Source organism: Alosa sapidissima, chromosome 4 (assembly GCF_018492685.1).
Source record: "Alosa sapidissima isolate fAloSap1 chromosome 4, fAloSap1.pri, whole genome shotgun sequence".
In the NCBI taxonomy this organism is placed as follows: Eukaryota; Metazoa; Chordata; class Actinopteri; order Clupeiformes; family Clupeidae; genus Alosa; species Alosa sapidissima.
This window is the reverse complement of record NC_055960.1, coordinates 37,734,537-37,757,017: the sequence shown is the minus strand read 5'-3', so window position 1 is coordinate 37,757,017 and position 22,481 is coordinate 37,734,537. Positions and strand designations below refer to the sequence as shown.

The following is a 22,481-nucleotide window of genomic DNA, read 5'->3' as shown; positions in this document are numbered from 1 at the left end:
GTGGCTCATTTCTTTGCTTTCTGTGCCATGTTCTGCCGTACGTTCACTCTTTTGCTCGGCTTCTCCGTCGGAGGAGTCTAGATTTAGTGCGTGCCTCCTGTCCACTATCTAGCCGGGATAATTTAGACGCAGCCTTGGCACTTCACCAGGAGAGGTCGCTGTTATGGAAGCTCCGAGTAATGATGTCTTTCAGGGAGGCCCCTCCCCCTTTACGGAATCTTGGAGGTGGGCCCACCATCTGCGTGTTGCCAGTGGCCAGGAACCCCTGCGCCAACTTGGTCTGTTCCAACTCATACTTACCTGGCAGGGGTGATACAATGATCAAGAAGGTTGTTTGCCCAGGGCGAGGCTCGGCCATTGCACATCCGGTCGTGCTGACCCCTGCGAATTCCTCAAATGTGGGAATCTCGACTGCACAATTTCTGGTAGTGGGGGACTGCGTTCGCGCTCTCCCCTGATTTTGATGGTGTAAAGAAAAGACAGAGCGACTAGTGGAACGTGGACAATGCACTCTGTGGGACACCGTGGCTCATTTCTTTGCTTTCTGTGCCATGTTCTGCCGTACGTTCACTCTTTTGCTCGGCTTCTCCGTCGGAGGAGTCTAGATTTAGTGCGTGCCTCCTGTCCACTATCTAGCCGGGATAATTTAGACGCAGCCTTGGCACTTCACCAGGAGAGGTCGCTGTTATGGAAGCTCCGAGTAATGATGTCTTTCAGGGAGGCCCCTCCCCCTTTACGGAATCTTGGAGGTGGGCCCACCATCTGCGTGTTGCCAGTGGCCAGGAACCCCTGCGCCAACTTGGTCTGTTCCAACTCATACTTACCTGGCAGGGGTGATACAATGATCAAGAAGATTGTTTGCCCAGGGCGAGGCTCGGCCATTGCACATCCGGTCGTGCTGACCCCTGCGAATTCCTCAAATGTGGGAATCTCGACTGCACAATTTCTGGTAGTGGGGGACTGCGTTCGCGCTCTCCCCTGATTTTGATGGTGTAAAGAAAAGACAGAGCGACTAGTGGAACGTGGACAATGCACTCTGTGGGACACCGTGGCTCATTTCTTTGCTTTCTGTGCCATGTTCTGCCGTACGTTCACTCTTTTGCTCGGCTTCTCCGTCGGAGGAGTCTAGATTTAGTGCTTGCCTCCTGTCCACTATCTAGCCGGGATAATTTAGACGCAGCCTTGGCACTTCACCAGGAGAGGTCGCTGTTATGGAAGCTCCGAGTAATGATGTCTTTCAGGGAGGCCCCTCCCCCTTTACGGAATCTTGGAGGTGGGCCCACCATCTGCGTGTTGCCAGTGGCCAGGAACCCCTGCGCCAACTTGGTCTGTTCCAACTCATACTTACCTGGCAGGGGTGATACAATGATCAAGAAGGTTGTTTGCCCAGGGCGAGGCTCGGCCATTGCACATCCGGTCGTGCTGACCCCTGCGAATTCCTCAAATGTGGGAATCTCGACTGCACAATTTCTGGTAGTGGGGGACTGCGTTCGCGCTCTCCCCTGATTTTGATGGTGTAAAGAAAAGACAGAGCGACTAGTGGAACGTGGACAATGCACTCTGTGGGACACCGTGGCTCATTTCTTTGCTTTCTGTGCCATGTTCTGCCGTATGTTCACTCTTTTGCTCGGCTTCTCCGTCGGAGGAGTCTAGATTTAGTGCGTGCCTCCTGTCCACTATCTAGCCGGGATAATTTAGACGCAGCCTTGGCACTTCACCAGGAGAGGTCGCTGTTATGGAAGCTCCGAGTAATGATGTCTTTCAGGGAGGCCCCTCCCCCTTTACGGAATCTTGGAGGTGGGCCCACCATCTGCGTGTTGCCAGTGGCCAGGAACCCCTGCGCCAACTTGGTCTGTTCCAACTCATACTTACCTGGCAGGGGTGATACAATGATCAAGAAGGTTGTTTGCCCAGGGCGAGGCTCGGCCATTGCACATCCGGTCGTGCTGACCCCTGCGAATTCCTCAAATGTGGGAATCTCGACTGCACAATTTCTGGTAGTGGGGGACTGCGTTCGCGCTCTCCCCTGATTTTGATGGTGTAAAGAAAAGACAGAGCGACTAGTGGAACGTGGACAATGCACTCTGTGGGACACCGTGGCTCATTTCTTTGCTTTCTGTGCCATGTTCTGCCGTACGTTCACTCTTTTGCTCGGCTTCTCCGTCGGAGGAGTCTAGATTTAGTGCGTGCCTCCTGTCCACTATCTAGCCGGGATAATTTAGACGCAGCCTTGGCACTTCACCAGGAGAGGTCGCTGTTATGGAAGCTCCGAGTAATGATGTCTTTCAGGGAGGCCCCTCCCCCTTTACGGAATCTTGGAGGTGGGCCCACCATCTGCGTGTTGCCAGTGGCCAGGAACCCCTGCGCCAACTTGGTCTGTTCCAACTCATACTTACCTGGCAGGGGTGATACAATGATCAAGAAGGTTGTTTGCCCAGGGCGAGGCTCGGCCATTGCACATCCGGTCGTGCTGACCCCTGCGAATTCCTCAAATGTGGGAATCTCGACTGCACAATTTCTGGTAGTGGGGGACTGCGTTCGCGCTCTCCCCTGATTTTGATGGTGTAAAGAAAAGACAGAGCGACTAGTGGAACGTGGACAATGCACTCTGTGGGACACCATGGCTCATTTCTTTGCTTTCTGTGCCATGTTCTGCCGTACGTTCACTCTTTTGCTCGGCTTCTCCGTCGGAGGAGTCTAGATTTAGTGCGTGCCTCCTGTCCACTATCTAGCCGGGATAATTTAGACGCAGCCTTGGCACTTCACCAGGAGAGGTCGCTGTTATGGAAACTCCGAGTAATGATGTCTTTCAGGGAGGCCCCTCCCCCTTTACGGAATCTTGGAGGTGGGCCCACCATCTGCGTGTTGCCAGTGGCCAGGAACCCCTGCGCCAACTTGGTCTGTTCCAACTCATACTTACCTGGCAGGGGTGATACAATGATCAAGAAGGTTGTTTGCCCAGGGCGAGGCGCGGCCATTGCACATCCGGTCGTGCTGACCCCTGCGAATTCCTCAAATGTGGGAATCTCGACTGCACAATTTCTGGTAGTGGGGGACTGCGTTCGCGCTCTCCCCTGATTTTGATGGTGTAAAGAAAAGACAGAGCGACTAGTGGAACGTGGACAATGCACTCTGTGGGACACCATGGCTCATTTCTTTGCTTTCTGTGCCATGTTCTGCCGTACGTTCACTCTTTTGCTCGGCTTCTCCGTCGGAGGAGTCTAGATTTAGTGCGTGCCTCCTGTCCACTATCTAGCCGGGATAATTTAGACGCAGCCTTGGCACTTCACCAGGAGAGGTCGCTGTTATGGAAGCTCCGAGTAATGATGTCTTTCAGGGAGGCCCCTCCCCCTTTACGGAATCTTGGAGGTGGGCCCACCATCTGCGTGTTGCCAGTGGCCAGGAAACCCCTGCGCCAACTTGGTCTGTTCCAACTCATACTTACCTGGCAGGGGTGATACAATGATCAAGAAGGTTGTTTGCCCAGGGCGAGGCTCGGCCATTGCACATCCGGTCGTGCTGACCCCTGCGAATTCCTCAAATGTGGGAATCTCGACTGCACAATTTCTGGTAGTGGGGGACTGCGTTCGCGCTCTCCCCTGATTTTGATGGTGTAAAGAAAAGACAGAGCGACTAGTGGAACGTGGACAATGCACTCTGTGGGACACCGTGGCTCATTTCTTTGCTTTCTGTGCCATGTTCTGCCGTACGTTCACTCTTTTGCTCGGCTTCTCCGTCGGAGGAGTCTAGATTTAGTGCGTGCCTCCTGTCCACTATCTAGCCGGGATAATTTAGACGCAGCCTTGGCACTTCACCAGGAGAGGTCGCTGTTATGGAAGCTCCGAGTAATGATGTCTTTCAGGGAGGCCCCTCCCCCTTTACGGAATCTTGGAGGTGGGCCCACCATCTGCGTGTTGCCAGTGGCCAGGAACCCCTGCGCCAACTTGGTCTGTTCCAACTCATACTTACCTGGCAGGGGTGATACAATGATCAAGAAGGTTGTTTGCCCAGGGCGAGGCTCGGCCATTGCACATCCGGTCGTGCTGACCCCTGCGAATTCCTCAAATGTGGGAATCTCGACTGCACAATTTCTGGTAGTGGGGGACTGCGTTCGCGCTCTCCCCTGATTTTGATGGTGTAAAGAAAAGACAGAGCGACTAGTGGAACGTGGACAATGCACTCTGTGGGACACCGTGGCTCATTTCTTTGCTTTCTGTGCCATGTTCTGCCGTACGTTCACTCTTTTGCTCGGCTTCTCCGTCGGAGGAGTCTAGATTTAGTGCGTGCCTCCTGTCCACTATCTAGCCGGGATAATTTAGACGCAGCCTTGGCACTTCACCAGGAGAGGTCGCTGTTATGGAAGCTCCGAGTAATGATGTCTTTCAGGGAGGCCCCTCCCCCTTTACGGAATCTTGGAGGTGGGCCCACCATCTGCGTGTTGCCAGTGGCCAGGAACCCCTGCGCCAACTTGGTCTGTTCCAACTCATACTTACCTGGCAGGGGTGATACAATGATCAAGAAGATTGTTTGCCCAGGGCGAGGCTCGGCCATTGCACATCCGGTCGTGCTGACCCCTGCGAATTCCTCAAATGTGGGAATCTCGACTGCACAATTTCTGGTAGTGGGGGACTGCGTTCGCGCTCTCCCCTGATTTTGATGGTGTAAAGAAAAGACAGAGCGACTAGTGGAACGTGGACAATGCACTCTGTGGGACACCGTGGCTCATTTCTTTGCTTTCTGTGCCATGTTCTGCCGTACGTTCACTCTTTTGCTCGGCTTCTCCGTCGGAGGAGTCTAGATTTAGTGCTTGCCTCCTGTCCACTATCTAGCCGGGATAATTTAGACGCAGCCTTGGCACTTCACCAGGAGAGGTCGCTGTTATGGAAGCTCCGAGTAATGATGTCTTTCAGGGAGGCCCCTCCCCCTTTACGGAATCTTGGAGGTGGGCCCACCATCTGCGTGTTGCCAGTGGCCAGGAACCCCTGCGCCAACTTGGTCTGTTCCAACTCATACTTACCTGGCAGGGGTGATACAATGATCAAGAAGGTTGTTTGCCCAGGGCGAGGCTCGGCCATTGCACATCCGGTCGTGCTGACCCCTGCGAATTCCTCAAATGTGGGAATCTCGACTGCACAATTTCTGGTAGTGGGGGACTGCGTTCGCGCTCTCCCCTGATTTTGATGGTGTAAAGAAAAGACAGAGCGACTAGTGGAACGTGGACAATGCACTCTGTGGGACACCGTGGCTCATTTCTTTGCTTTCTGTGCCATGTTCTGCCGTACGTTCACTCTTTTGCTCGGCTTCTCCGTCGGAGGAGTCTAGATTTAGTGCGTGCCTCCTGTCCACTATATAGCCGGGATAATTTAGACGCAGCCTTGGCACTTCACCAGGAGAGGTCGCTGTTATGGAAGCTCCGAGTAATGATGTCTTTCAGGGAGGCCCCTCCCCCTTTACGGAATCTTGGAGGTGGGCCCACCATCTGCGTGTTGCCAGTGGCCAGGAACCCCTGCGCCAACTTGGTCTGTTCCAACTCATACTTACCTGGCAGGGGTGATACAATGATCAAGAAGGTTGTTTGCCCAGGGCGAGGCTCGGCCATTGCACATCCGGTCGTGCTGACCCCTGCGAATTCCTCAAATGTGGGAATCTCGACTGCACAATTTCTGGTAGTGGGGGACTGCGTTCGCGCTCTCCCCTGATTTTGATGGTGTAAAGAAAAGACAGAGCGACTAGTGGAACGTGGACAATGCACTCTGTGGGACACCATGGCTCATTTCTTTGCTTTCTGTGCCATGTTCTGCCGTACATTGACAGAAAACCAGTGTTTACGAGTATGGAAATGTACATCCTTCCCCTTTCTGTTTAACAAACATAAAGATGTAGCTTGGAAGGTGGCACAGAACTTTTTACCAACAAGAACAGTCTCTACAGATGGGGTCTGTGTGCTAGTGCTAAATGTATCAGAGAAAGCTTTTGTAATGAAGAAACAATAGATCATGTGTTTTGGGACTGTACATTTGCTAAACTTGTGTGGAATGTGTTTAGGCCATGGTTTGGAAATTACAACATGGTTTTATGTAGAGAAACTGTACTTTTTGGATTACACATGAGGAAAAAAGGTCAAGAATTTTGTAGACTCTGGGCAGTTATTAATTGTGTCAAATGTACCTTGTGGGTGGTTAGGAATAAGTTATTCCTTAAAAAAGAAAAGATTACTTTGGGTGGGGCAAAAAGTACGGCACTGAACAGCATTAAGGACTATGTCACAAGAGACTTGTTGAAGTACGGGAAGGAAAAAACAAAAGTCATGTGGAAAATGGATTGTATGGAAAATTTGTTTGGGTGGGATTTATGCTTTTAATGGGACATAATTTGCGACTTGTGTAATACGTATTATGTTTGTGATATGTTGATGTGATATCCTTCTGATTTAAATGCAGTGAACAATGTAAAAGAATTTAGCCTCCACAATGTGCTTGTACATGTATTTATAAGCTGATACTTCTGAGTATTATGTATGTATTTGCTATGAAACACAATAAAGTAAAAAAATTGAAAAATTGTCCAGGGCGAGGCTCGGCCATTGCACATCCGGTCGTGCTGACCCCTGCGAATTCCTCAAATGTGGGAATCTCGACTGCACAATTTCTGGTAGTGGGGGACTGCGTTCGCGCTCTCCCCTGATTTTGATGGTGTAAAGAAAAGACAGAGCGACTAGTGGAACGTGTACAATGCACTCTGTGGGACACCGTGGCTCATTTCTTTGCTTTCTGTGCCATGTTCTGCCGTACGTTCACTCTTTTGCTCGGCTTCTCCGTCGGAGGAGTCTAGATTTAGTGCGTGCCTCCTGTCCACTATCTAGCCGGGATAATTTAGACGCAGCCTTGGCACTTCACCAGGAGAGGTCGCTGTTATGGAAGCTCCGAGTAATGATGTCTTTCAGGGAGGCCCCTCCCCCTTTACGGAATCTTGGAGGTGGGCCCACCATCTGCGTGTTGCCAGTGGCCAGGAACCCCTGCGCCAACTTGGTCTGTTCCAACTCATACTTACCTGGCAGGGGTGATACAATGATCAAGAAGGTTGTTTGCCCAGGGCGAGGCTCGGCCATTGCACATCCGGTCGTGCTGACCCCTGCGAATTCCTCAAATGTGGGAATCTCGACTGCACAATTTCTGGTAGTGGGGGACTGCGTTCGCGCTCTCCCCTGATTTTGATGGTGTAAAGAAAAGACAGAGCGACTAGTGGAACGTGGACAATGCACTCTGTGGGACACCGTGGCTCATTTCTTTGCTTTCTGTGCCATGTTCTGCCGTACGTTCACTCTTTTGCTCGGCTTCTCCGTCGGAGGAGTCTAGATTTAGTGCGTGCCTCCTGTCCACTATCTAGCCGGGATAATTTAGACGCAGCCTTGGCACTTCACCAGGAGAGGTCGCTGTTATGGAAGCTCCGAGTAATGATGTCTTTCAGGGAGGCCCCTCCCCCTTTACGGAATCTTGGAGGTGGGCCCACCATCTGCGTGTTGCCAGTGGCCAGGAACCCCTGCGCCAACTTGGTCTGTTCCAACTCATACTTACCTGGCAGGGGTCATACAATGATCAAGAAGGTTGTTTGCCCAGGGCGAGGCTCGGCCATTGCACATCCGGTCGTGCTGACCCCTGCGAATTCCTCAAATGTGGGAATCTCGACTGCACAATTTCTGGTAGTGGGGGACTGCGTTCGCGCTCTCCCCTGATTTTGATGGTGTAAAGAAAAGACAGAGCGACTAGTGGAACGTGGACAATGCACTCTGTGGGACACCATGGCTCATTTCTTTGCTTTCTGTGCCATGTTCTGCCGTACGTTCACTCTTTTGCTCGGCTTCTCCGTCGGAGGAGTCTAGATTTAGTGCGTGCCTCCTGTCCACTATCTAGCCGGGATAATTTAGACGCAGCCTTGGCACTTCACCAGGAGAGGTCGCTGTTATGGAAACTCCGAGTAATGATGTCTTTCAGGGAGGCCCCTCCCCCTTTACGGAATCTTGGAGGTGGGCCCACCATCTGCGTGTTGCCAGTGGCCAGGAACCCCTGCGCCAACTTGGTCTGTTCCAACTCATACTTACCTGGCAGGGGTGATACAATGATCAAGAAGGTTGTTTGCCCAGGGCGAGGCTCGGCCATTGCACATCCGGTCGTGCTGACCCCTGCGAATTCCTCAAATGTGGGAATCTCGACTGCACAATTTCTGGTAGTGGGGGACTGCGTTCGCGCTCTCCCCTGATTTTGATGGTGTAAAGAAAAGACAGAGCGACTAGTGGAACATGGACAATGCACTCTGTGGGACACCATGGCTCATTTCTTTGCTTTCTGTGCCATGTTCTGCCGTACATTGACAGAAAACCAGTGTTTACGAGTATGGAAATGTACATCCTTCCCCTTTCTGTTTAACAAACATAAAGATGTAGCTTGGAAGGTGGCACAGAACTTTTTACCAACAAGAACAGTCTCTACAGATGGGGTCTGTGTGCTAGTGCTAAATGTATCAGAGAAAGCTTTTGTAATGAAGAAACAATAGATCATGTGTTTTGGGACTGTACATTTGCTAAACTTGTGTGGAATGTGTTTAGGCCATGGTTTGGAAATTACAACATGGTTTTATGTAGAGAAACTGTACTTTTTGGATTACACATGAGGAAAAAAGGTCAAGAATTTTGTAGACTCTGGGCAGTTATTAATTGTGTCAAATGTACCTTGTGGGTGGTTAGGAATAAGTTATTCCTTAAAAAAGAAAAGATTACTTTGGGTGGGGCAAAAAGTACGGCACTGAACAGCATTAAGGACTATGTCACAAGAGACTTGTTGAAGTACGGGAAGGAAAAAACAAAAGTCATGTGGAAAATGGATTGTATGGAAAATTTGTTTGGGTGGGATTTATGCTTTTAATGGGACATAATTTGCGACTTGTGTAATACGTATTATGTTTGTGATATGTTGATGTGATATCCTTCTGATTTAAATGCAGTGAACAATGTAAAAGAATTTAGCCTCCACAATGTGCTTGTACATGTATTTATAAGCTGATACTTCTGAGTATTATGTATGTATTTGCTATGAAACACAATAAAGTAAAAAAATTGAAAAATTGTTTGCCCAGGGCGAGGCTCGGCCATTGCACATCCGGTCGTGCTGACCCCTGCGAATTCCTCAAATGTGGGAATCTCGACTGCACAATTTCTTGTAGTGGGGGACTGCGTTCGCGCTCTCCCCTGATTTTGATGGTGTAAAGAAAAGACAGAGCGACTAGTGGAACGTGGACAATGCACTCTGTGGGACACCGTGGCTCATTTCTTTGCTTTCTGTGCCATGTTCTGCCGTACGTTCACTCTTTTGCTCGGCTTCTCCGTCGGAGGAGTCTAGATTTAGTGCGTGCCTCCTGTCCACTATCTAGCCGGGATAATTTAGACGCAGCCTTGGCACTTCACCAGGAGAGGTCGCTGTTATGGAAGCTCCGAGTAATGATGTCTTTCAGGGAGGCCCCTCCCCCTTTACGGAATCTTGGAGGTGGGCCCACCATCTGCGTGTTGCCAGTGGCCAGGAACCCCTGCGCCAACTTGGTCTGTTCCAACTCATACTTACCTGGCAGGGGTGATACAATGATCAAGAAGGTTGTTTGCCCAGGGCGAGGCTCGGCCATTGCACATCCGGTCGTGCTGACCCCTGCGAATTCCTCAAATGTGGGAATCTCGACTGCACAATTTCTGGTAGTGGGGGACTGCGTTCGCGCTCTCCCCTGATTTTGATGGTGTAAAGAAAAGACAGAGCGACTAGTGGAACATGGACAATGCACTCTGTGGGACACCGTGGCTCATTTCTTTGCTTTCTGTGCCATGTTCTGCCGTACGTTCACTCTTTTGCTCGGCTTCTCCGTCGGAGGAGTCTAGATTTAGTGCGTGCCTCCTGTCCACTATCTAGCCGGGATAATTTAGACGCAGCCTTGGCACTTCACCAGGAGAGGTCGCTGTTATGGAAGCTCCGAGTAATGATGTCTTTCAGGGAGGCCCCTCCCCCTTTACGGAATCTTGGAGGTGGGCCCACCATCTGCGTGTTGCCAGTGGCCAGGAACCCCTGCGCCAACTTGGTCTGTTCCAACTCATACTTACCTGGCAGGGGTCATACAATGATCAAGAAGGTTGTTTGCCCAGGGCGAGGCTCGGCCATTGCACATCCGGTCGTGCTGACCCCTGCGAATTCCTCAAATGTGGGAATCTCGACTGCACAATTTCTGGTAGTGGGGGACTGCGTTCGCGCTCTCCCCTGATTTTGATGGTGTAAAGAAAAGACAGAGCGACTAGTGGAACGTGGACAATGCACTCTGTGGGACACCGTGGCTCATTTCTTTGCTTTCTGTGCCATGTTCTGCCGTACGTTCACTCTTTTGCTCGGCTTCTCCGTCGGAGGAGTCTAGATTTAGTGCGTGCCTCCTGTCCACTATCTAGCCGGGATAATTTAGACGCAGCCTTGGCACTTCACCAGGAGAGGTCGCTGTTATGGAAACTCCGAGTAATGATGTCTTTCAGGGAGGCCCCTCCCCCTTTACGGAATCTTGGAGGTGGGCCCACCATCTGCGTGTTGCCAGTGGCCAGGAACCCCTGCGCCAACTTGGTCTGTTCCAACTCATACTTACCTGGCAGGGGTGATACAATGATCAAGAAGGTTGTTTGCCCAGGGCGAGGCTCGGCCATTGCACATCCGGTCGTGCTGACCCCTGCGAATTCCTCAAATGTGGGAATCTCGACTGCACAATTTCTGGTAGTGGGGGACTGCGTTCGCGCTCTCCCCTGATTTTGATGGTGTAAAGAAAAGACAGAGCGACTAGTGGAACGTGGACAATGCACTCTGTGGGACACCGTGGCTCATTTCTTTGCTTTCTGTGCCATGTTCTGCCGTACGTTCACTCTTTTGCTCGGCTTCTCCGTCGGAGGAGTCTAGATTTAGTGCGTGCCTCCTGTCCACTATCTAGCCGGGATAATTTAGACGCAGCCTTGGCACTTCACCAGGAGAGGTCGCTGTTATGGAAGCTCCGAGTAATGATGTCTTTCAGGGAGGCCCCTCCCCCTTTACGGAATCTTGGAGGTGGGCCCACCATCTGCGTGTTGCCAGTGGCCAGGAACCCCTGCGCCAACTTGGTCTGTTCCAACTCATACTTACCTGGCAGGGGTGATACAATGATCAAGAAGGTTGTTTGCCCAGGGCGAGGCTCGGCCATTGCACATCCGGTCGTGCTGACCCCTGCGAATTCCTCAAATGTGGGAATCTCGACTGCACAATTTCTGGTAGTGGGGGACTGCGTTCGCGCTCTCCCCTGATTTTGATGGTGTAAAGAAAAGACAGAGCGACTAGTGGAACGTGTACAATGCACTCTGTGGGACACCGTGGCTCATTTCTTTGCTTTCTGTGCCATGTTCTGCCGTACGTTCACTCTTTTGCTCGGCTTCTCCGTCGGAGGAGTCTAGATTTAGTGCGTGCCTCCTGTCCACTATCTAGCCGGGATAATTTAGACGCAGCCTTGGCACTTCACCAGGAGAGGTCGCTGTTATGGAAGCTCCGAGTAATGATGTCTTTCAGGGAGGCCCCTCCCCCTTTACGGAATCTTGGAGGTGGGCCCACCATCTGCGTGTTGCCAGTGGCCAGGAACCCCTGCGCCAACTTGGTCTGTTCCAACTCATACTTACCTGGCAGGGGTGATACAATGATCAAGAAGGTTGTTTGCCCAGGGCGAGGCTCGGCCATTGCACATCCGGTCGTGCTGACCCCTGCGAATTCCTCAAATGTGGGAATCTCGACTGCACAATTTCTGGTAGTGGGGGACTGCGTTCGCGCTCTCCCCTGATTTTGATGGTGTAAAGAAAAGACAGAGCGACTAGTGGAACGTGGACAATGCACTCTGTGGGACACCGTGGCTCATTTCTTTGCTTTCTGTGCCATGTTCTGCCGTACGTTCACTCTTTTGCTCGGCTTCTCCGTCGGAGGAGTCTAGATTTAGTGCGTGCCTCCTGTCCACTATCTAGCCGGGATAATTTAGACGCAGCCTTGGCACTTCACCAGGAGAGGTCGCTGTTATGGAAACTCCGAGTAATGATGTCTTTCAGGGAGGCCCCTCCCCCTTTACGGAATCTTGGAGGTGGGCCCACCATCTGCGTGTTGCCAGTGGCCAGGAACCCCTGCGCCAACTTGGTCTGTTCCAACTCATACTTACCTGGCAGGGGTGATACAATGATCAAGAAGGTTGTTTGCCCAGGGCGAGGCTCGGCCATTGCACATCCGGTCGTGCTGACCCCTGCGAATTCCTCAAATGTGGGAATCTCGACTGCACAATTTCTGGTAGTGGGGGACTGCGTTCGCGCTCTCCCCTGATTTTGATGGTGTAAAGAAAAGACAGAGCGACTAGTGGAACGTGGACAATGCACTCTGTGGGACACCATGGCTCATTTCTTTGCTTTCTGTGCCATGTTCTGCCGTACGTTCACTCTTTTGCTCGGCTTCTCCGTCGGAGGAGTCTAGATTTAGTGCGTGCCTCCTGTCCACTATCTAGCCGGGATAATTTAGACGCAGCCTTGGCACTTCACCAGGAGAGGTCGCTGTTATGGAAGCTCCGAGTAATGATGTCTTTCAGGGAGGCCCCTCCCCCTTTACGGAATCTTGGAGGTGGGCCCACCATCTGCGTGTTGCCAGTGGCCAGGAACCCCTGCGCCAACTTGGTCTGTTCCAACTCATACTTACCTGGCAGGGGTGATACAATGATCAAGAAGGTTGTTTGCCCAGGGCGAGGCTCGGCCATTGCACATCCGGTCGTGCTGACCCCTGCGAATTCCTCAAATGTGGGAATCTCGACTGCACAATTTCTGGTAGTGGGGGACTGCGTTCGCGCTCTCCCCTGATTTTGATGGTGTAAAGAAAAGACAGAGCGACTAGTGGAACGTGGACAATGCACTCTGTGGGACACCGTGGCTCATTTCTTTGCTTTCTGTGCCATGTTCTGCCGTACGTTCACTCTTTTGCTCGGCTTCTCCGTCGGAGGAGTCTAGATTTAGTGCGTGCCTCCTGTCCACTATCTAGCCGGGATAATTTAGACGCAGCCTTGGCACTTCACCAGGAGAGGTCGCTGTTATGGAAGCTCCGAGTAATGATGTCTTTCAGGGAGGCCCCTCCCCCTTTACGGAATCTTGGAGGTGGGCCCACCATCTGCGTGTTGCCAGTGGCCAGGAACCCCTGCGCCAACTTGGTCTGTTCCAACTCATACTTACCTGGCAGGGGTGATACAATGATCAAGAAGGTTGTTTGCCCAGGGCGAGGCTCGGCCATTGCACATCCGGTCGTGCTGACCCCTGCGAATTCCTCAAATGTGGGAATCTCGACTGCACAATTTCTGGTAGTGGGGGACTGCGTTCGCGCTCTCCCCTGATTTTGATGGTGTAAAGAAAAGACAGAGCGACTAGTGGAACGTGGACAATGCACTCTGTGGGACACCATGGCTCATTTCTTTGCTTTCTGTGCCATGTTCTGCCGTACGTTCACTCTTTTGCTCGGCTTCTCCGTCGGAGGAGTCTAGATTTAGTGCGTGCCTCCTGTCCACTATCTAGCCGGGATAATTTAGACGCAGCCTTGGCACTTCACCAGGAGAGGTCGCTGTTATGGAAGCTCCGAGTAATGATGTCTTTCAGGGAGGCCCCTCCCCCTTTACGGAATCTTGGAGGTGGGCCCACCATCTGCGTGTTGCCAGTGGCCAGGAACCCCTGCGCCAACTTGGTCTGTTCCAACTCATACTTACCTGGCTGGGGTGATACAATGATCAAGAAGGTTGTTTGCCCAGGGCGAGGCTCGGCCATTGCACATCCGGTCGTGCTGACCCCTGCGAATTCCTCAAATGTGGGAATCTCGACTGCACAATTTCTGGTAGTGGGGGACTGCGTTCGCGCTCTCCCCTGATTTTGATGGTGTAAAGAAAAGACAGAGCGATTAGTGGAACGTGGACAATGCACTCTGTGGGACACCGTGGCTCATTTCTTTGCTTTCTGTGCCATGTTCTGCCGTACGTTCACTCTTTTGCTCGGCTTCTCCGTCGGAGGAGTCTAGATTTAGTGCGTGCCTCCTGTCCACTATCTAGCCGGGATAATTTAGACGCAGCCTTGGCACTTCACCAGGAGAGGTCGCTGTTATGGAAGCTCCGAGTAATGATGTCTTTCAGGGAGGCCCCTCCCCCTTTACGGAATCTTGGAGGTGGGCCCACCATCTGCGTGTTGCCAGTGGCCAGGAACCCCTGCGCCAACTTGGTCTGTTCCAACTCATACTTACCTGGCAGGGGTGATACAATGATCAAGAAGGTTGTTTGCCCAGGGCGAGGCTCGGCCATTGCACATCCGGTCGTGCTGACCCCTGCGAATTCCTCAAATGTGGGAATCTCGACTGCACAATTTCTGGTAGTGGGGGACTGCGTTCGCGCTCTCCCCTGATTTTGATGGTGTAAAGAAAAGACAGAGCGACTAGTGGAACGTGGACAATGCACTCTGTGGGACACCGTGGCTCATTTCTTTGCTTTCTGTGCCATGTTCTGCCGTACGTTCACTCTTTTGCTCGGCTTCTCCGTCGGAGGAGTCTAGATTTAGTGCGTGCCTCCTGTCCACTATCTAGCCGGGATAATTTAGACGCAGCCTTGGCACTTCACCAGGAGAGGTCGCTGTTATGGAAGCTCCGAGTAATGATGTCTTTCAGGGAGGCCCCTCCCCCTTTACGGAATCTTGGAGGTGGGCCCACCATCTGCGTGTTGCCAGTGGCCAGGAACCCCTGCGCCAACTTGGTCTGTTCCAACTCATACTTACCTGGCAGGGGTGATACAATGATCAAGAAGGTTGTTTGCCCAGGGCGAGGCTCGGCCATTGCACATCCGGTCGTGCTGACCCCTGCGAATTCCTCAAATGTGGGAATCTCGACTGCACAATTTCTGGTAGTGGGGGACTGCGTTCGCGCTCTCCCCTGATTTTGATGGTGTAAAGAAAAGACAGAGCGACTAGTGGAACGTGGACAATGCACTCTGTGGGACACCGTGGCTCATTTCTTTGCTTTCTGTGCCATGTTCTGCCGTACGTTCACTCTTTTGCTCGGCTTCTCCGTCGGAGGAGTCTAGATTTAGTGCGTGCCTCCTGTCCACTATCTAGCCGGGATAATTTAGACGCAGCCTTGGCACTTCACCAGGAGAGGTCGCTGTTATGGAAGCTCCGAGTAATGATGTCTTTCAGGGAGGCCCCTCCCCCTTTACGGAATCTTGGAGGTGGGCCCACCATCTGCGTGTTGCCAGTGGCCAGGAACCCCTGCGCCAACTTGGTCTGTTCCAACTCATACTTACCTGGCAGGGGTGATACAATGATCAAGAAGGTTGTTTGCCCAGGGCGAGGCTCGGCCATTGCACATCCGGTCGTGCTGACCCCTGCCAATTCCTCAAATGTGGGAATCTCGACTGCACAATTTCTGGTAGTGGGGGACTGCGTTCGCGCTCTCCCCTGATTTTGATGGTGTAAAGAAAAGACAGAGCGACTAGTGGAACGTGGACAATGCACTCTGTGGGACACCGTGGCTCATTTCTTTGCTTTCTGTGCCATGTTCTGCCGTACGTTCACTCTTTTGCTCGGCTTCTCCGTCGGAGGAGTCTAGATTTAGTGCGTGCCTCCTGTCCACTATCTAGCCGGGATAATTTAGACGCAGCCTTGGCACTTCACCAGGAGAGGTCGCTGTTATGGAAGCTCCGAGTAATGATGTCTTTCAGGGAGGCCCCTCCCCCTTTACGGAATCTTGGAGGTGGGCCCACCATCTGCGTGTTGCCAGTGGCCAGGAACCCCTGCGCCAACTTGGTCTGTTCCAACTCATACTTACCTGGCAGGGGTGATACAATGATCAAGAAGGTTGTTTGCCCAGGGCGAGGCTCGGCCATTGCACATCCGGTCGTGCTGACCCCTGCGAATTCCTCAAATGTGGGAATCTCGACTGCACAATTTCTGGTAGTGGGGGACTGCGTTCGCGCTCTCCCCTGATTTTGATGGTGTAAAGAAAAGACAGAGCGACTAGTGGAACGTGGACAATGCACTCTGTGGGACACCGTGGCTCATTTCTTTGCTTTCTGTGCCATGTTCTGCCGTACGTTCACTCTTTTGCTCGGCTTCTCCGTCGGAGGAGTCTAGATTTAGTGCGTGCCTCCTGTCCACTATCTAGCCGGGATAATTTAGACGCAGCCTTGGCACTTCACCAGGAGAGGTCGCTGTTATGGAAGCTCCGAGTAATGATGTCTTTCAGGGAGGCCCCTCCCCCTTTACGGAATCTTGGAGGTGGGCCCACCATCTGCGTGTTGCCAGTGGCCAGGAACCCCTGCGCCAACTTGGTCTGTTCCAACTCATACTTACCTGGCAGGGGTGATACAATGATCAAGAAGGTTGTTTGCCCAGGGCGAGGCTCGGCCATTGCACATCCGGTCGTGCTGACCCCTGCGAATTCCTCAAATGTGGGAATCTCGACTGCACAATTTCTGGTAGTGGGGGACTGCGTTCGCGCTCTCCCCTGATTTTGATGGTGTAAAGAAAAGACAGAGCGACTAGTGGAACGTGGACAATGCACTCTGTGGGACACCGTGGCTCATTTCTTTGCTTTCTGTGCCATGTTCTGCCGTACGTTCACTCTTTTGCTCGGCTTCTCCGTCGGAGGAGTCTAGATTTAGTGCGTGCCTCCTGTCCACTATCTAGCCGGGATAATTTAGACGCAGCCTTGGCACTTCACCAGGAGAGGTCGCTGTTATGGAAGCTCCGAGTAATGATGTCTTTCAGGGAGGCCCCTCCCCCTTTACGGAATCTTGGAGGTGGGCCCACCATCTGCGTGTTGCCAGTGGCCAGGAACCCCTGCGCCAACTTGGTCTGTTCCAACTCATACTTACCTGGCAGGGGTGATACAATGATCAAGAAGGTTGTTTGCCCAGGGCGAGGCTCGGCCATTGCACATCCGGTCGTGCTGACCCCTGCGAATTCCTCAAATGTGGGAATCTCGACTGCACAATTTCTGGTAGTGGGGGACTGCGTTCGCGCTCTCCCCTGATTTTGATGGTGTAAAGAAAAGACAGAGCGACTAGTGGAACGTGGACAATGCACTCTGTGGGACACCGTGGCTCATTTCTTTGCTTTCTGTGCCATGTTCTGCCGTACGTTCACTCTTTTGCTCGGCTTCTCCGTCGGAGGAGTCTAGATTTAGTGCGTGCCTCCTGTCCACTATCTAGCCGGGATAATTTAGACGCAGCCTTGGCACTTCACCAGGAGAGGTCGCTGTTATGGAAGCTCCGAGTAATGATGTCTTTCAGGGAGGCCCCTCCCCCTTTACGGAATCTTGGAGGTGGGCCCACCATCTGCGTGTTGCCAGTGGCCAGGAACCCCTGCGCCAACTTGGTCTGTTCCAACTCATACTTACCTGGCAGGGGTGATACAATGATCAAGAAGGTTGTTTGCCCAGGGCGAGGCTCGGCCATTGCACATCCGGTCGTGCTGACCCCTGCGAATTCCTCAAATGTGGGAATCTCGACTGCACAATTTCTGGTAGTGGGGGACTGCGTTTGCGCTCTCCCCTGATTTTGATGGTGTAAAGAAAAGACAGAGCGACTAGTGGAACGTGGACAATGCACTCTGTGGGACACCGTGGCTCATTTCTTTGCTTTCTGTGCCATGTTCTGCCGTACGTTCACTCTTTTGCTCGGCTTCTCCGTCGGAGGAGTCTAGATTTAGTGCGTGCCTCCTGTCCACTATCTAGCCGGGATAATTTAGACGCAGCCTTGGCACTTCACCAGGAGAGGTCGCTGTTATGGAAGCTCCGAGTAATGATGTCTTTCAGGGAGGCCCCTCCCCCTTTACGGAATCTTGGAGGTGGGCCCACCATCTGCGTGTTGCCAGTGGCCAGGAACCCCTGCGCCAACTTGGTCTGTTCCAACTCATACTTACCTGGCAGGGGTGATACAATGATCAAGAAGGTTGTTTGCCCAGGGCGAGGCTCGGCCATTGCACATCCGGTCGTGCTGACCCCTGCGAATTCCTCAAATGTGGGAATCTCGACTGCACAATTTCTGGTAGTGGGGGACTGCGTTCGCGCTCTCCCCTGATTTTGATGGTGTAAAGAAAAGACAGAGCGACTAGTGGAACGTGGACAATGCACTCTGTGGGACACCGTGGCTCATTTCTTTGCTTTCTGTGCCATGTTCTGCCGTACGTTCACTCTTTTGCTCGGCTTCTCCGTCGGAGGAGTCTAGATTTAGTGCGTGCCTCCTGTCCACTATCTAGCCGGGATAATTTAGACGCAGCCTTGGCACTTCACCAGGAGAGGTCGCTGTTATGGAAGCTCCGAGTAATGATGTCTTTCAGGGAGGCCCCTCCCCCTTTACGGAATCTTGGAGGTGGGCCCACCATCTGCGTGTTGCCAGTGGCCAGGAACCCCTGCGCCAACTTGGTCTGTTCCAACTCATACTTACCTGGCAGGGGTGATACAATGATCAAGAAGGTTGTTTGCCCAGGTATCTTGACGGCTGGAGTGCAAGGACTGAAGCATGGTGTTACCTGGACAAAGGAGGAATGCTGCAAGATTCGAATTGTTGGAAGATCTGGAGATGGATCGATTGCAGTTTAGTCGCCAGATCCTGCAAAAAGAATTGGGATTTCCAACAAATCAACTGGATTATGTCTTTGCTTTTCCTGGTAAGAAGATTTTTGAAGTCATTTTTGCAAGTTTAAGGATTTTTGAACTGTGCTGTGAGAGATTTGATAAAAAGAAGAAGGATTCTGCAGCCTTCCAGAAGATTGTTTTCATACCTTTGTCAGAGAGAGACTTAAAGATTGTCCATGTCGTGATGTATTCTGAAAAAGTGAAGATTGAGGACATTAGCACATGGTTAATGAGGTATGCCACAGTTCTTTCTGGATTTGAAGTAAAAGATGTGGATGGAATTAAAACGGGAGAACGAAGATTCCAAGTCAGGCTGAAAAGAATCGGTGATGGGATTCAACATCTACCCAATAATATTCAGATTGGTGCTTTTAGAGGCTCTGTTTTTTATGCAGGACAACCGAAGGAATGCAGGCGTTGTAGAAGCAAAGAGCATCTCGCGGCCCAATGCACTGTGGAGGTTTGTAGAATATGTAAGAGCACAGAACATACTGCCTCACAGTGCACTGCTTCTACAGTTTGTAATCTTTGCCTTTCACAAGACCACAGGTTTAAAGATTGTCCACGAGCCTATGCAAACCGTGTTAAAATGTGTGCTCCCCCCTCAGAAACTGAGTATAGTTCCACCATTGTCCAACACATGGAGGTAGTAACTCTGGAAGCACATGCTTCCAACATGGCTACCACCACACCTGAATCTGATTACAACAATCAGCCTGATTTGGCTGGAACACAAGGAACAGATTTTCACCCCTTTTTTTCAAGTGAGGTTGATATTAACCCAAACCAACATATGAATGAGGCCACAGCTGAAGGAAGTTTGGACCCCCTCAGTCCATCGGAAGACACGGAAAGTGAAACATCCTGTTCAGAGAGTTCATCCGAGTCTTCGGCCGCCCTCAATGAGAGCCCAGATGGATCTGTAATTCCACCCTCACAAGCCGAAGGATTCCTGGGAACTACAGAAATTGGAGCAGAGAATCCTTTGGAGTCAATCGTTTCCAACAATGGGGAGAACCCCTCTACAAGTTCACCATCTACAAGTTCACCATCTGCTTTCCCTGTGTCTCCCTCTGGTGGAGGAAATGTAGAAGACAAAAGGGAGAGAGTCCTCACCACCTCCTCTGGGGAGGCACAGTGGGGGGCTGGGATCAACTGGTCGCCCAAATCCCCTCTAGAAACCCCATTCTTAGAGCCTGATGAGGTCTTAGTGTTCTCCACAGCAACTCAAATGAAAGAAAGTTCTTCACAATCAAATACCTCCTCAGCAAGTCTAGCAAATAAAAAGAAACATGCAAAAAAAAGGAAGAAGACTTGCCATGAACATTGATATCCTTCCTAATTCCCCTAATGGACATTCTAAAAACAACATCTATTAATGTACGTGGCATAAATGATAGAGTGAAATGTGAGGCAGTTTTTGAACATCTACAAACCTTAAAAAGTGACATTTATTTCTTACAGGAATGTTGGCTTTCATATAAAGATGATTATAAAACCTTCCAAGGACGATGGACACATGGGCCTTCTGTGTGGTCAGGAGATAACTCTAACAGAGCGTCTGGAGTAGGAATACTTTTTAGAGCTCATAATATTGAGGTCCAGAAAATTCAAATTATACAGGATGGAAGACTGATCTGTGTCGATATTCAGAGGCACGGGCTTGAGCTGAGACTTATTAATATCTATTGCCCCACTGATTTAAAAGATCGGTTAGAAACACTTTCAGCTTTATATCCTGTATTGTTATGTAACAATCCCATTGTAATAGCTGGTGATTTTAATTGTGTCCTAAATTGTAAAGATAAAATAACCAAAACAGCCAACACAACAGATAGTAGCTCTGAGCTGTTGAAGACCATTATAAAGGATTTTAAACTGATTGATACATACAGAAAAGAAAATCCAGATCTGCCTGGTTTTACCTGGACAAATGGAAAGGCACACTCAAGAATAGACATGATTTTAACATCAACAAGTCTTGAGGTGACACAAGCTAAAGTGGCACCAACATTTTTTTCAGATCACTCCCTTTTGACCTGTGCAGTAAAAATCCCTGGGTCTATAAAAGCTGGACAAGGTTACTGGAAACTGAATACAAGCCTTTTAGATAACCCCAATGTAATTAACAGATATAAAGCAAAATTTTATGATTGGATTTCATTGAAAAGTCTTTATAACTCAGCTTCAGACTGGTGGGAGGAAATCAAAAAGAGAACAAGAATATTCTTCCAAATAGAAGGGAAAAGGAAAGCTCAAGGGAAAAAACTTTATCTAAAAAGGTTACAAGGAAAACTGCAGAGATTCTATAAAATGCAGCAGGAGGGCTTTGATGTAGATGAGGAGATCACCCTGATTAAAGGGAAAATGATGACCATCGCAGCAGAAGATGCAAGAGGAGTTATAGAAAGGAGTCGAGCTAAAACCTTTGAACAGAACGAAAATTGCACACAGTATTTCTTCAGGAAATCGCTGAAACCACGTCAGTCAATAAAAGAACTAAAAAATCAAGATGGTATCAAAGTGGACAAACAAAATGAGCTGGCAAATGTTGTGGAAACTTTTTACAAAGATCTTTATAAGAAGCCTTGTACAAATTCTATACAGAAGCAGCGTTTTCTGGGACAAATAGAAAAGGTCCTGTTAAATGAAGACAAATATCTTTTAGAAAGTCCCTTTTCGCTACACGAAATAAAAAAGGCCATAGATAACCTATCAAAGAATAAAGCACCAGGACTTGACGGTTTGCCAGGGGATTTTTATATTGCTTTTAAGGACATCTTAGCGGAGGAGCTCCTTAACATATATAAAGAATCTCAGGAGAAGGGAGAATTACCTGACAGTATGAGAAACGGATGTATCTCACTCCTCTTTAAAAAAGGAGAAAAATCAGACATAAAGAATTGGAGACCAATAAGCCTTTTAGGGACTGACTATAAGATCTGTGCTAAAGTTATGTGCACTAGATTGCAAACTGTGTTGGCCAAAGTCGTCAGCTCTGAACAGACCTGCGGAATCCCAAAGAGAGGAATATCAGATAATCTTGCCTTGACACGGGACATTATCCTCTACTCTAAGGAAAGACAAACTCCAGTGAGCATTGTGACCTTGGACCATGAAAAAGCATTTGATAAACTTGATAGAGAATTTTTAATGTCAATTTTAGAAAAGATGAATTTTGGACCATTGTTTTTGTCCTCCATTAAAATGATGTACTGCAACATTTCCAGCATTGCCATGATAAATGGCCACCCATCAGCAACCATCCCGCTGCAGTCTGGACTAAGACAAGGGTGCCCTCTGTCAGCTTCACTATTTGTCATGTGCATGGAGCCCCTAGCCAATGCAATACGTTCTAATGTGAACTTCAGAGGAATGCCAATCCCTGGAGGGAATGGAAGACAGGCAAAATTATCTATGTATATGGATGATATAACCTTCTTTGCAGTGGATAACTTTTCTATTCACACAGGATTGGCTACATGTGGACAATTCTCTAAAGCAACAGGAATTAAGTTGAATGTAAGTAAAAGTGAAATCTTGTACAGTAATTGGACAGAAAACAAAATACCCTTAGGGTTGACTGAACAAGAGAAAAATATTAAGGTTCTTGGGATTTACTTTGGAGAAGAGACGGATAGGAAAAACTGGGGAACGAGAATAAATAAAATAAAACAGAAATTCTTCCTATGGCGATCACGTGACCTAACAATGCTTGGCAAAATTATGATTGCAAAGATGGAAATTCTATCAGCCTTATCATACCTGGCG

The 22,481-nt window shown here is 50.1% G+C and overlaps 32 non-coding genes and 2 pseudogenes across 32 annotated transcripts; all 34 read left to right on the top strand.

The window, feature by feature from the left end:
* The first annotated feature begins 292 nt into the window (after window positions 1–292).
* On the top strand, window positions 293–457 carry LOC121707951. The gene has a single exon (XR_006031444.1). It is a non-coding gene; the product is annotated as a U1 spliceosomal RNA (small nuclear RNA).
* Window positions 458–816: 359 nt separating this feature from the next.
* LOC121708019 lies at window positions 817–981 on the top strand. The gene has a single exon (XR_006031511.1). It is a non-coding gene; the product is annotated as a U1 spliceosomal RNA (small nuclear RNA).
* Window positions 982–1,340: 359 nt separating this feature from the next.
* On the top strand, window positions 1,341–1,505 carry LOC121707950. Its single transcript, XR_006031443.1, has one exon. It is a non-coding gene; the product is annotated as a U1 spliceosomal RNA (small nuclear RNA).
* Window positions 1,506–1,864: 359 nt separating this feature from the next.
* LOC121707949 lies at window positions 1,865–2,029 on the top strand. The gene has a single exon (XR_006031442.1). It is a non-coding gene; the product is annotated as a U1 spliceosomal RNA (small nuclear RNA).
* A 359-nt stretch (window positions 2,030–2,388) lies between these two features.
* On the top strand, window positions 2,389–2,553 carry LOC121707948. Its single transcript, XR_006031441.1, has one exon. It is a non-coding gene; the product is annotated as a U1 spliceosomal RNA (small nuclear RNA).
* Window positions 2,554–2,912: 359 nt separating this feature from the next.
* On the top strand, window positions 2,913–3,077 carry LOC121708053. The gene has a single exon (XR_006031544.1). It is a non-coding gene; the product is annotated as a U1 spliceosomal RNA (small nuclear RNA).
* A 360-nt stretch (window positions 3,078–3,437) lies between these two features.
* Window positions 3,438–3,602, top strand: LOC121707946. The gene has a single exon (XR_006031440.1). It is a non-coding gene; the product is annotated as a U1 spliceosomal RNA (small nuclear RNA).
* A 359-nt stretch (window positions 3,603–3,961) lies between these two features.
* Window positions 3,962–4,126, top strand: LOC121707945. The gene has a single exon (XR_006031439.1). It is a non-coding gene; the product is annotated as a U1 spliceosomal RNA (small nuclear RNA).
* Window positions 4,127–4,485: 359 nt separating this feature from the next.
* Window positions 4,486–4,650, top strand: LOC121708018. Its single transcript, XR_006031510.1, has one exon. It is a non-coding gene; the product is annotated as a U1 spliceosomal RNA (small nuclear RNA).
* Window positions 4,651–5,009: 359 nt separating this feature from the next.
* LOC121707944 lies at window positions 5,010–5,174 on the top strand. The gene has a single exon (XR_006031438.1). It is a non-coding gene; the product is annotated as a U1 spliceosomal RNA (small nuclear RNA).
* A 359-nt stretch (window positions 5,175–5,533) lies between these two features.
* Window positions 5,534–5,698, top strand: LOC121707943. The gene has a single exon (XR_006031437.1). It is a non-coding gene; the product is annotated as a U1 spliceosomal RNA (small nuclear RNA).
* Window positions 5,699–6,498: 800 nt separating this feature from the next.
* On the top strand, window positions 6,499–6,683 carry LOC121708093 (annotated as a pseudogene).
* A 359-nt stretch (window positions 6,684–7,042) lies between these two features.
* LOC121707942 lies at window positions 7,043–7,207 on the top strand. Its single transcript, XR_006031436.1, has one exon. It is a non-coding gene; the product is annotated as a U1 spliceosomal RNA (small nuclear RNA).
* A 359-nt stretch (window positions 7,208–7,566) lies between these two features.
* LOC121708050 lies at window positions 7,567–7,731 on the top strand. Its single transcript, XR_006031541.1, has one exon. It is a non-coding gene; the product is annotated as a U1 spliceosomal RNA (small nuclear RNA).
* A 359-nt stretch (window positions 7,732–8,090) lies between these two features.
* On the top strand, window positions 8,091–8,255 carry LOC121708168. The gene has a single exon (XR_006031630.1). It is a non-coding gene; the product is annotated as a U1 spliceosomal RNA (small nuclear RNA).
* An 821-nt stretch (window positions 8,256–9,076) lies between these two features.
* Window positions 9,077–9,244, top strand: LOC121708104. Its single transcript, XR_006031587.1, has one exon. It is a non-coding gene; the product is annotated as a U1 spliceosomal RNA (small nuclear RNA).
* Window positions 9,245–9,603: 359 nt separating this feature from the next.
* LOC121708167 lies at window positions 9,604–9,768 on the top strand. The gene has a single exon (XR_006031629.1). It is a non-coding gene; the product is annotated as a U1 spliceosomal RNA (small nuclear RNA).
* A 359-nt stretch (window positions 9,769–10,127) lies between these two features.
* Window positions 10,128–10,292, top strand: LOC121708049. The gene has a single exon (XR_006031540.1). It is a non-coding gene; the product is annotated as a U1 spliceosomal RNA (small nuclear RNA).
* Window positions 10,293–10,651: 359 nt separating this feature from the next.
* LOC121708166 lies at window positions 10,652–10,816 on the top strand. Its single transcript, XR_006031628.1, has one exon. It is a non-coding gene; the product is annotated as a U1 spliceosomal RNA (small nuclear RNA).
* Window positions 10,817–11,175: 359 nt separating this feature from the next.
* LOC121708165 lies at window positions 11,176–11,340 on the top strand. Its single transcript, XR_006031627.1, has one exon. It is a non-coding gene; the product is annotated as a U1 spliceosomal RNA (small nuclear RNA).
* A 359-nt stretch (window positions 11,341–11,699) lies between these two features.
* Window positions 11,700–11,864, top strand: LOC121708164. The gene has a single exon (XR_006031626.1). It is a non-coding gene; the product is annotated as a U1 spliceosomal RNA (small nuclear RNA).
* A 359-nt stretch (window positions 11,865–12,223) lies between these two features.
* Window positions 12,224–12,388, top strand: LOC121708163. The gene has a single exon (XR_006031624.1). It is a non-coding gene; the product is annotated as a U1 spliceosomal RNA (small nuclear RNA).
* Window positions 12,389–12,747: 359 nt separating this feature from the next.
* LOC121708162 lies at window positions 12,748–12,912 on the top strand. Its single transcript, XR_006031623.1, has one exon. It is a non-coding gene; the product is annotated as a U1 spliceosomal RNA (small nuclear RNA).
* Window positions 12,913–13,271: 359 nt separating this feature from the next.
* Window positions 13,272–13,436, top strand: LOC121708161. Its single transcript, XR_006031622.1, has one exon. It is a non-coding gene; the product is annotated as a U1 spliceosomal RNA (small nuclear RNA).
* A 359-nt stretch (window positions 13,437–13,795) lies between these two features.
* LOC121708057 lies at window positions 13,796–13,960 on the top strand. The gene has a single exon (XR_006031548.1). It is a non-coding gene; the product is annotated as a U1 spliceosomal RNA (small nuclear RNA).
* A 359-nt stretch (window positions 13,961–14,319) lies between these two features.
* On the top strand, window positions 14,320–14,484 carry LOC121708160. The gene has a single exon (XR_006031621.1). It is a non-coding gene; the product is annotated as a U1 spliceosomal RNA (small nuclear RNA).
* A 359-nt stretch (window positions 14,485–14,843) lies between these two features.
* On the top strand, window positions 14,844–15,008 carry LOC121708159. Its single transcript, XR_006031620.1, has one exon. It is a non-coding gene; the product is annotated as a U1 spliceosomal RNA (small nuclear RNA).
* A 359-nt stretch (window positions 15,009–15,367) lies between these two features.
* Window positions 15,368–15,532, top strand: LOC121708077. The gene has a single exon (XR_006031567.1). It is a non-coding gene; the product is annotated as a U1 spliceosomal RNA (small nuclear RNA).
* Window positions 15,533–15,891: 359 nt separating this feature from the next.
* On the top strand, window positions 15,892–16,056 carry LOC121708158. Its single transcript, XR_006031619.1, has one exon. It is a non-coding gene; the product is annotated as a U1 spliceosomal RNA (small nuclear RNA).
* Window positions 16,057–16,415: 359 nt separating this feature from the next.
* Window positions 16,416–16,580, top strand: LOC121708157. Its single transcript, XR_006031618.1, has one exon. It is a non-coding gene; the product is annotated as a U1 spliceosomal RNA (small nuclear RNA).
* Window positions 16,581–16,939: 359 nt separating this feature from the next.
* Window positions 16,940–17,104, top strand: LOC121708156. The gene has a single exon (XR_006031617.1). It is a non-coding gene; the product is annotated as a U1 spliceosomal RNA (small nuclear RNA).
* A 359-nt stretch (window positions 17,105–17,463) lies between these two features.
* On the top strand, window positions 17,464–17,628 carry LOC121708030. The gene has a single exon (XR_006031521.1). It is a non-coding gene; the product is annotated as a U1 spliceosomal RNA (small nuclear RNA).
* A 359-nt stretch (window positions 17,629–17,987) lies between these two features.
* Window positions 17,988–18,152, top strand: LOC121708155. Its single transcript, XR_006031616.1, has one exon. It is a non-coding gene; the product is annotated as a U1 spliceosomal RNA (small nuclear RNA).
* A 359-nt stretch (window positions 18,153–18,511) lies between these two features.
* Window positions 18,512–18,633, top strand: LOC121708118 (annotated as a pseudogene).
* Window positions 18,634–22,481: the final 3,848 nt, after the last annotated feature.